Below are 12,508 nucleotides of genomic sequence, written 5' to 3'. Positions count from 1 at the left end.
CATAAACAACTTATCGAGATCCTGTCTCAAAAAATAAAACGGGTTAGGGATGTGGTTCAGTGATTGATCAGCCCTGGGTTCAATCCCTCATACCAAAAAAAAAAAAAAAAATGCATCTCTGAGTTAGCTAGGAAAGTGAGCATATTAAACTCATCAAAAACTTGCTCAGTGATAATATAATGGTAATTTATAATGATTCCTAAAACATTTTCTACTCAGCAGCCACAATGGTAGTCCAACAAATACAGAGATATAAAAATATACATTTTTACCCACAAATAGTTACTACAATCAAATGCATAAAATACAAAAGAATTTCACAAAGTGTTTTATGTAGAAAAATAATCTCATAAAAGCTTCTAAAAAAAAAAGAATTCCATGGCCAACTGAATGTAGAAAAATCTATAAACCATCCCCTCTTGGAGACTCAAAATGACTTGACCATATAAAAAGCTTTGAGTTACACTACAGTAAAGAAATTTAACTTTTTTTTGGCAAAACTTTGCCCAAATTGACTGGACTACTGAACACTCCTTTTCCCTGAATGTTGTGTTAACATTGTGAACCTGTATCCCCCATAGCATATTTTGGAAAACATTTTGGTGAACTCTTGTCTATTGGGAAGGATATATTCTGAGGCTTTTATAAATCCCCAAATTCAGGAATATAAGTGTAGCATATAATTTTTTTTCATAAAATAAACAAATTTTGATCCTTATTGGAACAGGCCCTAAATACCTTGCTGAATTGTTTTCTCTGTTCCTGTGAGGAGTACATGATAGATTCATTCACCTCATAAATCCCAACCATCTTCGTTGAATTAGGCACTAAATTCTTCATTTACTCTAAACTTCTTTGGTTAAAAACACTGTATTTTTTTAACTGCTTTACTTTTCCTTTGTTCCTATTACAAAGTTTAGCAGAGGATAGATCCCCCCCCATCCCCCACAACACCATTTCTCTCTCTCTTTCTCTCTCTCTCTCTCTCTCTGTCTTACACACACACACACACACACACACACACACACACAAAGTGTTGGTGGTTTTGATTTTTCCTCTCTGAGTAGATCATAGTCTTATCTCTGGAGATACTACATGTACATAAGCAGGAGAAATATATAAGTAAGTCTGTATAATCAGTCCTAATCTTTAACCTATAATGACCTACCAATGAACCAGGAATTGTGGGAAATATGGGTGTCATACTTGAAAGATTTTCTTTAAGCAGAACTGGGTAGATTCTAGGTGACCTCAGGCAAGCTACTTTCTCTATGGTATATGCTGTCCACATCTACTGAATGGGATTATAATAGTTCAATGACTAACTGAAGTTAGATATGCAAAGTTACTTGCACCTAGTAATCAAAAATCAGGAATAATCATATAGGCAACAGGTTCATGGCTAAAATGTCATTAAAATGTGTCATTGAAATCTTCAAGTGTGTTCAACATTCTAGACATCAAAGCTAAAAGCATGTTTGATCTTATCAACAAGTTCAGATTTATGTCACATTAAAGATTCTATAAACATCTATTGTGATACTTTTTCCAGCCCTAAATAGATGATATTATCTAACCCAAATTTTGGAAGCAAATGGAGAATAAATTCTTCAAGCCAGCTTTTTCTTTAGAGTATAGGTAAATAGGAGACTTATTTTACATACCTCTTCATATCTTCTATTTCTTCAGAAATTAACAATCTTTTTATTGGAAAGATACCTGGATGTCATCCTTCTATTTATTCCTATTTAGGTCACTCAAGGTGTATTATTATAGTAAATAAATGAATATTAAGTATAATTACTGTTAGTATGAAGAGCTGAAATCTATAGCAACGAGAGACAGAGACAAAAACAATAATAATACATATACACCTGTTTTCCCAGGCACAAGTTAGTCTTTTTGTTCTCCCTCATATCCTCTATTTGATCTGAAACAATACCAATGTGAATAAAATGTGATAGTGGAAAACCTTCCTGTTCACCTTCCCTGTCTTGTGCAAGCAAGATGGGATAGAATCTCTAGGATGCCATGTGTCCCAAATGGCAGAAATATAATACTTAACATAGTGTCATCCCATTCTATCTTATACATCCATTCTCTCTATTTTACACATGCATTCCCTCCCCCCCCCCCTCTCTCTCAGAAAGAGAGGGGAGACAAATGGAAATCCATAGCATAGTAATGGTGCTTTTTGTGACTGAAATCATACAAAATACAAACAATAACTGGATTACTATGACAACAGAGTCCATGCCTTGGTTTCTGGGAACCTTTGGCAGCTGTCCTTAATTTAAAGTGTTTGCTTTGCTACCTTATTCATGTTAGTAGTGCTGAGGGCCTCAAAATGTGTGCCTTGGCCACTTAAAGAAGTTCTACTCATTTGAAAATAAGTTCACAGCAAATGAATAATATGCAGGGCTGAGCCACTTCACAAACCTCAGGCAGAAAGAACCTAGAAGGCCTTCACACTTGTGCTCTGGGCTATGGAAAAACAGAAATAGTAAGTCTGTGCTGGTCATCTTTTAAAAATTAATTGCTACAGAATTTCACATTTCATATGGGAACGGTCAAGTTGTATGTGCTATCATCTTTCCATTCATAGAAAAAAAAGTTAATATGAAAAAACAGATTACTTATCATATACAAAGATGTGGGCAAAATTAATTTAACCCTCCAAGCAAACTTCTAACACAGGTATAATTATCTTTGTAGTATAGATGGTAAGAATTGGATTCAGAAAGCTTTAACAACTTGTTCCAAAGTCAAAGGAGAGCCTAGATTAGAGCACAGCTGCTTTGAAATCCAATTTGGTTCTTCCCCTTCGAGTCTCTCTAAGCCTTCCTACATTCAGGATTCAGAAAATGATGTTTCATGAACAACTTTGCCTAAGAAATATTTAATGAGGACAATTAGTATCACTTAGAATAGTGCTATTGCCAGCAGCCTCCACTAAATCTAATATTTGAAGGTAAAGAAGAAGTCAGTGAATGCTTTTGAAGGTGGATAATTGCATTTAAAAAGCAAATACTAATCTCTCAGAGACATCTTCAAGGAATCTTAATGGAAGGTGGGAAGGTGTAAGTATCATAAAACAGGAGAAATCTAAATTTACTAAAAGTCCGTGAAAGATTATTTAATCTACTTATATACTGGTTTTCCCAACTGTAAAATTAATATTGTACAACTTGGGTGAGTTTAAAAAACATAAGTAACTCAATAGGGTTACACTTAAGTTCAAAATATTATTGCCTGTAAGTTTAGTGCAAACACACAACCAACTGACAGACCTTTACTGGCAAGGTCAGTTCTAGATGCTGTAAGTGATTAAAAAAAAGAAGAGAGAAAAAAAAAAAACAAGCATATGACCTGTGAGTCACAATGGAGGAGAATACCAGGAAGTTAGTAAGACAAAATTTACAGACATAAAGAAATAAAATGCACTAGAAGACAATATAGAATTCAATTATATGAAACATTTTCCCCCCACCTACTATTATTGGTAGCTATATCTTTCCCAATGGATAACTAACTGCATTTACTCTGAGAAGTCATCTCTGGATTTTTCTAGCTTACAGCTTCCTCCCTTGATCACTTTCTATCTGAGCCACATCTTGCTCAATTAGCATATATATCTTTGAATTTTTTAATTTTTAAATATATAGCCTACTTTCTCAACAAGATCATAAGTCTCTTGATCAGTAACCATATATTATTCCTTCTTAGATCTTCAAAGCCAGATGCTTTGTTTTGCAGAGTGGATGTCCTACTTACATTTTCCTTCAATTATCATAAAAGTGAAGTGTGAACTCACAGAATGAAGCAACCTCAAAGACCACATCCTTATGACGTTGTGTGTTGCAGGTACCCTAAATTCATTTATGCATTCCTAAAGCAAAATAATTATGTCTTTTTTTCATGTTTTTATCTCTTGTTTTTTTGTTCTGGCAAGATACATGATACATAGCAGATAGGGCAATGTTAAGCAGAGGAAGGACAGTAGAGAGGGAAGAATGCATCTGGGTTTTGATTATATTTTTTTTTACTTCTTTGGTACCGGAAGTTTAACCTAGAGGCATTTTACCACTGAGCTATATCCCCAGCCCTTTTATTTTTATTGTATTTTTTTATTTTGAGACAGAGTCTCACTAAACTGCTTAGGGCCTCCATGCGTTGATGGGGCTGGCCTTAAACTTTAGATCTTTCTCAGTCTCCTGAGTTATGGGGATTACAGGCATGCACCACTGCACCCAGCTGAATCTGGGTTTGAGGAATGAACTGGAATATGAGAAAAAGCAGAAATTCTAGGCAAGAGGGACATTATGAGCAAGAAAGAGTTTTTGATATTGGCAGCGTGTGACTGTGACACTGTGTAGACCATTCTAAGTGTAATGAGAAACTGACTTTAAGATGCCATAGGGCATTATATTCATGCTTTGAAGGACTGTGAAAGTCAGAAGGAATCTTTTAGACTTGAGGCTAGAGGCAGTGGAACTATTACAGATTCTGAAGACAATGAAAAGTATTTTTAGGAAAACGACTTTGGAATGGCATCTTGTAAGATAGATGAGAAAGAAAACTTTTAAGAAAAAAAATCAACTAAGATTCAAATGTAATCCTGGGATGATGAACTTAACCTACAAAATAGGGTCAATAAAATAGAAATTGTTTTATGAAGACAAAAATCATCAAGATTTGGTGATTTATTAAATACAAAGGTAAGTGAAAGAGACAACAAATATTCTCAGAACTCTAAATGGCGAGGGAGGTTGAGCTCAGAAATGCTGGTGCCATAAATTAAGGAAGTATGTTGTTTTGAGGAAAATGAAAAATTTAATTTTGGACATGATTTTACATAGTCATTGGTAATTTGAAGGGAGCCATACTATGAATTTTTAACATTAAAGGAATAGAAAGATTAAAGAGCCAGAAAACGAGATGTAGCATGAGGTAGTAGAAAGGACTTCCCATCATAGACAAAATCAACAAGATGGCCAGTTTATTGCAGAGCACGGGGTACTTACTATAGTAAATTATTATTGTCATTAAATCACCTAACATCTCTGGTTCATGTTTTGAACATCTCATGTTCATGTTTCTTAAAGCATTAAAAAGGAACATCAATTCCTGCTATCATACCACATTATAAGTATAAAACAAAATGATTATCAGAATTTTTGGAAACTGTCAAATCTTATGTAAGTTATAAAGCAGAAATCTCAGATTCACTTTCAAAGAAATGCAACATAGTTGGAGGTATAATTCAGTGGTAGAGTTATGGGTCCCAGATTTGATCTCTAGCACCATGAGGAAAAAAAAAAGATAGGAAAACTGTGGAGAGCACAGAACTTATTTCCTAGGACTGGTTGAGGTTTCTTCTGACAACCAAAAACCTTCTGTCTTAAAAGAAGACTAAGGCATTTTCTACCCAGTTCACAAATTTGTTCTACAGAGTTCAGCAACAGTATATAGAACACAGACCTGAGTAGGTATAAGGTAGAGGAAGTAGTGCTGAGTGACAAAAATCTATGGCAGTCTAAGTTACAGTAGATCCACAAAGTCCTGGAACCAGGTAAAAGGAAGGCACTAGATCCCTGGGGATGTTGACTAAGTAAGGAGAGAAAGTGTTCAATAATAAAAAAGCACATGAACTCTGTATTCATGCAGAGGAATGTTTATCTTTGTTGAAGTTAGCTAAGCCACTACTTGTAACATGGGAACAATAAGGGGACCTACCTTCTATGGTTGTTGTGAAAATATGATGAGGTACAGAGTAAATAATAAATACCAGCTAATGTTTTTAAAAGAAAACAATGTTAAATCTACTGTAATCACTATGAAGACACCACTCATTTCTGGTTGAAGTAATTAAATAAAGAAAAAGTCTAAAAGATCCACAGCCAAAGAGAACAGGGGACAGATTCCTAACATATTAGTACTTACAGCTTGAAGTTTTTATATATTATTTCTTCATTCTCATAACAGGAGCAGAATAAAATAAAATGCAACTGTGAATGAAACTGGAAACAATTTTTAATGGAAAATTCATTGGAAACAGGAGGAAAAGGCAGGATGGATCTTTGGTATTGGACTTGTGGGAATTAAATGAAAGTGTGAAAGATGACTTCATCTGATTCCTTTCTGCATCTTCTGTTTTCATATATCTATCACTATTTAAAAAATAAATGTTTAAATAATATGTGATGCAAACTTTGTTAGTCAAATATGGTTTGGCCTTTATATACTATTTTATCCAAAGTTCCCTTACATAATTAGGAATGGTGCTATAATACAAAGCAAGGGTTTTATATTACACCAGGAAACTTTAAGTTCTATAAAATAGAGGCTACATTCCAGCAAACTAGCAAATCTTTTTTTTTTTAATCCCTATTCATACACAATTCAGAATGATGTAATGCCAGGTTATATATCAACTAAACTATTCTTTTAATGAGTCTCTGACCCAAATGCTTGTTGAATCTGTCTGGAGTTTATAAGTTGATAGCATACTAAAGAAATGAATAAACTCTGGGCTGTAACTACAATAGTTTACTACTACAGTTCCCACAGAAGAACCAAAATCATTCCACTAAAGATGCTCACATCTTCCTTCTCTCCCTCTTTTTATTTTTTTGTTTATTAAGACCATACCAGTGCTATAATAGCACCTCAAATCATTCTGATCATTATCTTCTGAATTGACCCCTTAAATACCACTATTGACTTACAAGCCCAAACCAAAATGAAGTGCTTTCTGATAGGGCCTGAGGAAATTTAAATAGCTATTAGCACGTTCTTAAACTTTGAAGTGTCTGAATTACCAAAGCCAAAGGTTATTACAAAACTGGGGCTCAGTCTACAAAATCTGCTATAGGACACTATAGGACATGATTTGGGTACAAGAAGGTTATACAGAGACTGAGGGAGGGAGGACTGCACTTGCAGCAGCCTTTCATCTTCAGGAATGGCAGAGTGCCTTGGATCCCTCTATGAATTTGCCATGCCCTTGGCATTTGCCACATCAAACTGGCGAGGAACATTCTTCCTGGCCAAAAGGTCACAAATTCTTCTACCCTGCCCTAATTATTGCACAAACTTTCATACAGCACCCTTTCATGAATGCTTTGCTCCCCCACCTACACATTTCCTTTAGAACCAGCACCTTGTGAAACAAATAATTAATTTCCACTTCTTTTCAGATCTGAGCACTACCAAGCGGATGACTCAGTCTGAAATATGGGCCCAGTACTAGATGAGGGTCTCTTAGCTCATGAAATCAAAGGTGGAGAATGGGAATAGCTTTGTAGAACATTCTAAAATCCCTTCATGATTTACTTAAAATGGGTCTTCCATGAATGCTTTCACCACCTTCTTGCTTTTTCTTTTCCCCCCATCTATTATATTTTGGAGCACTACCTTGCTTGGCAAATGAATTCTGTAAAATGATAAAAAATAATAACATGATTTTGACTTCTCAAAAAACCTATCTTCAGGGTTGAAAGTGTAATTCAGTGGTAGAGTGCTTGCCTAGTATGCACAAGCCCTGGTTTTAATCCTCAACACCATGAAAGACAGAGAGAGAGGAAAAAGAGAGAGAGAGAGAAATATTCATATAATTTTCAACAGTAGAATCTGTTTTATTACCCTCTTTATGTAATAAAAGCAACATGCATTTGGAAGTAAAATAATTTGGGACAAATCCTACCTTCCTTACTTGATGCCAGTGTAATGCTGGGTGAGTGATTTTACCTCTTGGAGCTTCAAATTTATCAGAGGAGGGCTAATAATACTTGTTTTTCTGGGTTGTTATGAAGATTAAAAGATACAGAAACATGTAGGAATCTGTAATAAAATAGTGCTCAGTACATAGTAATTCCTTTGTAGCACTGTTTCAGTTCCTCCCGTGTTTTTTTAATCAGTGATTTTTGCTTATCTTAAAGTGTTTTCCTACTTCAAAAATGTTCTTGAGCTGGGCATAGTGATGCACTCCTATAATCCCAGCAGCTTGGGAGGCTAAGGCAGAAGGATCACAAGTTCAAAGCCAGCCTCAGCAGCTTAGCAAGGCCCAGAGAAACTTAGTGAGACCCGTCTCAAAATAAAAAATCAAAAGGGCTGTGGAGCAGCTTAGTGGTTAAGCATCCCTGGATTCAATCCCCAGTACCAAAAAAAAAAAAAAAAAATTGCTGTTTCATCAAATGGATATAATGATCAGTAACTATCTGTCTGGATATTTTGAGTATATACCTATAGTATTTTTCATTTATATTAGATACATATATGCAATATGTTCCATTATTGTCATAAAAGTATTCTAATTGAATCACACCTCCTTCTGAAAGAATATCAGAAGTATACTCACACATGCACTCAACACACAGCAAGGCTAGCTAATAGCTCTAGAAGGCTACTTTTCAACTTTAGAATATGCTCTTCAGTGATAATGCTAGAACCTGCAATTCTAATACAGAGAGTTCTCAAATTTTAACTCCAAAATATTATCAGTTAATTCACATGAGTCTTTACATTGAATCACTGTGTTCACTTAAAATTGAAAACTGCATAAAAACTTTCATTCCTCATTTTCCTCCTCCTAGGACTTCGGAAAATCGGTTACCTGTCTTTTTAATCCTACATCACTGAGATAAAGAGAAGCCAGAAGTGTAAAACCATAGCCAGGAATGAGATATTCATAAGACATTGCTGGAAATGGGCATTGATCATGAAGACTGGACATTGGGCAGTAAACTCTATGACATGTGCCACATTCATAGACCAAATGTGTAGTGAAATATAGTTCTCTCTAGATTTTTTAGACACCATCCTCTTGGGAGTGTTCAACATTGCTCTTCTCTGCCCTCAATGGGGTTGCAATTCCAATCACTCAGCTTCCATATTGTATTTTAAAATATCAATACTGTACTAAAAATCTGTCAAGTCTTTTGGAAATTAAATGCATAGGATAGGCTCTAAGGACATAAAATACAATATTTCTTTGGTATTTTATGCTTATTTGAATGGTTATACTATGTATTGCAGAAGCTCAACTCAAATTCAATTTTAGACATCACCAATGTATTTGGTGAAGGACATCAAAAATGGATTATATAAATTATGTCTGCAACGATGGTACTGGATTGCAAAATAAGGGTATATCTGTAATTAGTTTTCTAGCTTAAAAAGTATACTTTAAAAAACAAATAAAGCTAATATAATGATTGTAAATAATAAGGTAAACTAGTCTGTCATTTTTATTCTCTTGTTTTTGTGGTACTGGGGATTGAACCCAAGATCTCACACATGCTAAGCTATACCTCAGCCCTAGTTTGTCATTTTTAATACATTTTCCTGATTAGAAAAAAAGTTTGTCATCCATTCTACCCTGTAGTTTTAAACTTTCTAGTTTATCTCTGTATGTCTCCCATAAGGAAAAGGTTCAGGGAAAGGGAAGATTCCAGTTCTTCTGCATTATTTACAGCCTTGTGTGCAAAGCATACCTCCAAGACCCAGTATTATTTCATAATGTAATGGGTTGAAATGTGTCCCTCATAAAGATTTGAAGTCCTAACCTTATGGTACCTCAGAATGTTATATGATTTGGGGATGATGCACTGTAATTAAAACTTGCTATGTTAAAACCTACTGGAGTAGCGTGGGCCCATAATTCAATATGGCATCCTAATAAGAAGACACAAATTTGAATGTAGGTGCAGAGGGAATAGAGCCTTGTGAAGACAAAGGCAGTGATTGGAGTTACTCTCTCACAAGACAGGGAATGCCTTGGCTTATCAGAAGCTTGAAGATGCAAGGAAGGAACCTCCTCTAGAGGCTTTGAAAGTGAAATGGGACTGTCAACACCTTGATTTTTGATTTCTGTCCTTTGGAACTATAACACAATAAATTACTATTGGTTTAAGCTATTCAGTTTGTGGTACTTTGCTTTGGCAACCATAGGAAACTAACACACACAATTTCATGAGTCTCCTAATCTTCCCGCCTTCTGAATTTAGGACTCCTTTCCCCAAGTTTGGATTTGCTCGACCCCCGGATTTAAAACTGCACTACTTTTTCTGGCTTTCAGCTTTTATTTATTTTCTTAGTCATAATGAATAACCATCCTCCAATGACTTTATGGAACAGAGGTGTGTGTGATCCAGTCCAAATTAGTTTGCAGGAAATAACTGTTACATGCTACTCAGAACCATGATTTTTAAAATTACATTGTACAAGCTTTAAATTAGATAAACTAAAAGGTAATAAATCATCAAAATTCATCACTTCTTTCTAATTATTTGACTATATTTCACTACTCTATATTCTTGAGCATATTTATTTACATCAATAATTTATTTGTATTAGTTTATTTACATCCATTTTATCTGTGTGGTGAAAGCACTATGTAATGCTATACTACTGCCCATCTTTTCCCAGTTCACATTGGCAGCTCCACGTCAGTCATGGTATAAATATTTACATGATAAAAATTGTCAAAGCTACAAATCAATTGTTTTTGTATTTTCAGGAAGCTAATTGCAAACATTTACCCAGATGGCACTGAAATAAACAATAAAGTCCATTCTATTACCAAGCTGGGTTGGCTACAAAGGACCCGGCCAAGATAACTGAAGAGATCTCTTTCTGGGCTTTACGTTGAACTTTTCAGTAGGAATTCAGAGCTCTGGAAAATAAGACAAAGCAAATAATGCACTCTATTACAAATAATGATGGCCAAGAGATTTGACAGGGATTGTGAAAAGGGGATAAGAGAGACTTAGATGCTGGTGACCTACTTTTAGTATTGTCTACTAAATCTCTCAGGGAAGTAGTTAGCTCTGATTATAAATATTAATTAGATTTCAATTAAAGCACTATGTAAAGGCTCTGTGCTTCTTAAACAGAGATATTTTGGATGTACAAAAGATAGATAGATAGATATGGGTAGATAGCAATAGATGTGGTGTAAATATATACAACTTGTTCAAACTGGTGATAAACTAGATGATATCACTAAGTAAAATAGACCCAAGCAGCTACAAAATCATAGGTGAATCATATGACTTCATAAACATGGCAGATAAAACCACAGTAGTGCTGGCTGATATGCAATTCCACCATATAAGGGTAAAGTCAACATTCTTACCCTTTGCTATGACATTTTCCTTGTGACAACTATAAGCTGAACAATAATATTTATAGGAACAGCAGTTCTGCCCCGTTAAAGATTTAAGAATGGAATATCCATTAAATGGTTACTTCCTAAGATTCTTAAGAGTAATTTGAGGCAGTTGGCTGCTTAATATTCTTCTTGACTGTGAGGAGTGGAATCTCAGGTTAGAGACTGCCTTTGTCCTCAAACTCTGTGCCAGCAATAGTTGGGAATGCTTCAGACTTTCAACCAGTGCCAAAGAGAAGGGGAAGGCCTTTCTTCTTTTAACCACAATGCCAGCAGCAGATTAAGGAGTGGTGTTACCCACCCTACACCAAGTCTCACTGAGTCTACTTTTGCTAAGTCCTGTGTCTCATACCCGGAAGTGTTCCAAGTGTGGAATGTGCGAAGCATACATCACCTCAGTCTGTTGTGACTGAGGCATTCTTTCAAAACGTGTCATCTGAGTCCAACAATATCACTATTTAATTAACCATTGGGTTTTATATATATACATACAAAATAAGGAAGAGGTTCCCTTTCCTTCTCTGTGAATACAATCCAATTGGATAATAAACAGTCTCCTAAAGTTCTCCATAGTTTACCATTCATTTTTACATAGCTATTGCATTTTAAATAAGAAAATAGGCAAATCTAGCTCATACTTAAGGCAGTCTTAAAAGGTAACATACAATAAAATATTAAATGTATCACAAATACAATGTACAATGGCTACTTTTATCATTTTGCTTTTCAATATATTAGGCCTAGGGAAACACCCTGGGTTTGGTGTGTTGCAGATAGATATGGATAAATAGCAATAGATGTGGTGTATGACAGGTAGGAATAGCCAGGGAGTCCTGCTAAGAGGTCTCAAGAGGTTTTCCTCTCTACCTTTACCTGTTCTTCCTATGTTCCCTTTTTCACTTGTTGCTAACCTCATTTCTAGCCGAGTCCACATCCTGGACCCATTGCTACAGGATATTGCCAACTAGTTTTTCAAACCAAGATGTGTAATTAACATAGCAGGTCAGCTACCACTGGTATAAACTGTCACACATTTTCTCATGGATGAATCCAGAAAACAAACTAACAACAACAAAAAAATCTGTTCAAGACCAAAAGGTAAAAAGACCTTGTTTTCAAATATTTTGGGTAAGAAATGTCCTCAGATTAAACTATATGACAGAGTTAACTCAAATGAATTACAGACCTAGTGAAAGTTCTGTGATTCTAATATATTCTAAAAATTAGCTACACTAGCATTCAAAATATCTCTATTTTGAATTAAAATATAATAAAGCATTCAACAGAAACTTTTAAATGCTTAACATAACTAAGATTTTAAGTTTATGCTGCTTCTAT

This window comes from Callospermophilus lateralis, chromosome 2 (assembly GCF_048772815.1).
Source record: "Callospermophilus lateralis isolate mCalLat2 chromosome 2, mCalLat2.hap1, whole genome shotgun sequence".
NCBI lineage: Eukaryota > Metazoa > Chordata > Mammalia > Rodentia > Sciuridae > Callospermophilus > Callospermophilus lateralis.
This window is presented reverse-complemented; position numbering follows the sequence as displayed.